The following is a 2180-nucleotide window of genomic DNA, read 5'->3' on the forward strand; positions in this document are numbered from 1 at the left end:
ATATATTTTGTGTGTGTGTGGGTTGAAGAAAAATACATATTCCGTCTACGTTCATATTTACTGCTCTTTTCAAAGATATATTATGATATAAGGTTGTATTAAGGGCTCAGGAATATTGTTTAGAAGATTACTTGTTGTTTTGCTAATCTGTGAAAATAAAAGTTAACTGAAAAATATATATTCAAAAGATAGACAGAGGCTGGGGCAAACATTGTGATAGATGGTGAAAAATAAATAAACGGCTTTGTCCTCAATGTCTAAATGTTTCCTTTGTAACCACCAGATGTGTTTCTCCAAGAAGACAGTCACCTGCGGTCACCTGTTAAACGTTTCCTCTTTGGAAATAACTCTTAAAGTCAATATGGATTTATGTATTATGTAGTATGATAGTATATTGGAATGCAGGGTTTGTTTCTCTCCATCATTAAGAAGTGTTGCATCACTGCACCTGTGATAAATAGGAAGCTGGATTCCCCAAACATTCAGGAAAGAGATGCCCTGATTGGTCAGAAATTAACAGTGTGTTTTGCTCACTAATAACTGATGCAATGGCTTTTTACAAATTACACTCAAATAAAATAATTTGATCCAAGCGTGTGGATGTAAGAGAACAGAAATCCATGAAGACGTGTTGGATTAGGCGGGATGTTTCTCTTTTGCACCTATAGCTTTCCCCCCTTCATTTCACTGCTGTGATTGTGACAAATACACCTCTGCATTAAATTGAAAACACCCCCCTTTTATTTTTTGGTATCTTTGATCATTTTATGATGTATATTATTATATATATATATTATAGATTATTTCCATGGACTATGGCATGAAGGAGAAGAATCCCATCAATAGCGTACACTTTTACTGCAAGAGTGATGCCTACAAAGCTATTCAGATCCGCAAGAACCAGGTCAGAACTATTAAACAAAATATATTTTTTAAAGCAATTTTTATACAGTATAAAAATATTTGTATGAGAGAATTTTTTTTAATTTATATTGGTTGATGTGATGAATCTTCAATGCTTCCCCATCTCAGATAGCATTACAGTAAAGTTATGGAAAGAGGATCTGGTTGCACTGATGAAATTAAGGAAGCCTCGAACTCATGGTCATGATTAGAAAAGATTATTTACTGTAAATATGATCAATCTTAAGGTGTTATGTGTATCAATATATCTAGCTCTAGTCTCAGTGGTCCTACCCTCTACTGAACCTGAATATGTCTGTCCCTGGCAGAGCTTCTACTCCAAGCATCCAATCAGAGGCAAGCAGCATGCCTCTGATTGGATGCTTTGTTCCAAGCTGTCCAAGGTGTCCAAGCTCCTCCCAGAGCACTTTGCGGAGCACACACAGGTGTACTGAAAGAGGACTGATGAGAAGAGCCTGGGGGCGGCCAGGAAGCACTTTGTTCAGTGGTGCATGGACAAAAACTTCACAAAACCTCAGGTAGGTTTGTCTTTCCTTCAGTTCATGAGTGCGTTTTACTAGTGTGTAGCTGGGTAGATGTAGAAGTTGAAGCAAAGCTTTTATTTTTCGTTATTCATTTTTCCATGTGATGGGTCCAAGTCCCTGTTATGTTAACGTGTTGTGGGTGTGACCTGTTGGGTCTCGTCTCTAAAGTTCTTCCCCTTCCTTTCTTTTAGGATGGAGATGTGAGTGCTCCGGAGCTGACCCCTCTGAAGAAAAGCTGGTCTAACGACAGCGGGACCAGAGGCCGCCAAAGAGGGCCAAAACCCAACTAACATTTTGAATCAAAAGTAACCTGGTTTTCTTCTTGTTCTTGCTCTTTTTTTATATTATTAGATGAAAATGGGATGGCTTAAGATCATTTTTTCATCCTTCTGGGTACAATCCACATTGTTTACCAAAAGATTGCTTGCAAACTTTGACCTTTGACCTTTGAACTGTGAAGTGTTTTTTGGAGTCTCAGTTTAAAAAATATTAAGGAATGAATACAAATTGAATCAAAGTAGGAGGCTGTTGTTGGTCAGTGCTCAGGGTTATACACTCTAAGGTTTATCTGATTTGTGACACATTCAGTTTTAAAACATCACTTGCTTCTGTTTTTGTTTGTATATGTACGTGCTATCCATAGTTTATATTTCACCTTAAGGGTAATCTATTGGTGAAAGTTTACTAGCTGGGACTCTAAATACTCTGGCATCATGGCATCACCTAAAAATT

General features: G+C 37.4%; 1 pseudogene across 1 annotated transcript; it reads left to right on the forward strand.

Moving 5' to 3' along the window:
• Nucleotides 1-283: 283 nt before the first annotated feature.
• LOC311359794 (deoxynucleoside triphosphate triphosphohydrolase SAMHD1-like) lies at nucleotides 284-1746 on the forward strand (annotated as a pseudogene). Its single transcript has 4 exons — nucleotides 284-304; nucleotides 800-904; nucleotides 1308-1442; nucleotides 1640-1746. The product of its transcript is annotated as a deoxynucleoside triphosphate triphosphohydrolase SAMHD1-like (transcript).
• Nucleotides 1747-2180: the final 434 nt, after the last annotated feature.

The sequence above is a fragment of the Micromesistius poutassou genome (assembly GCF_964030765.1).
Source record: "Micromesistius poutassou genome assembly, chromosome: 15".
Classification (NCBI taxonomy): domain Eukaryota; kingdom Metazoa; phylum Chordata; class Actinopteri; order Gadiformes; family Gadidae; genus Micromesistius; species Micromesistius poutassou.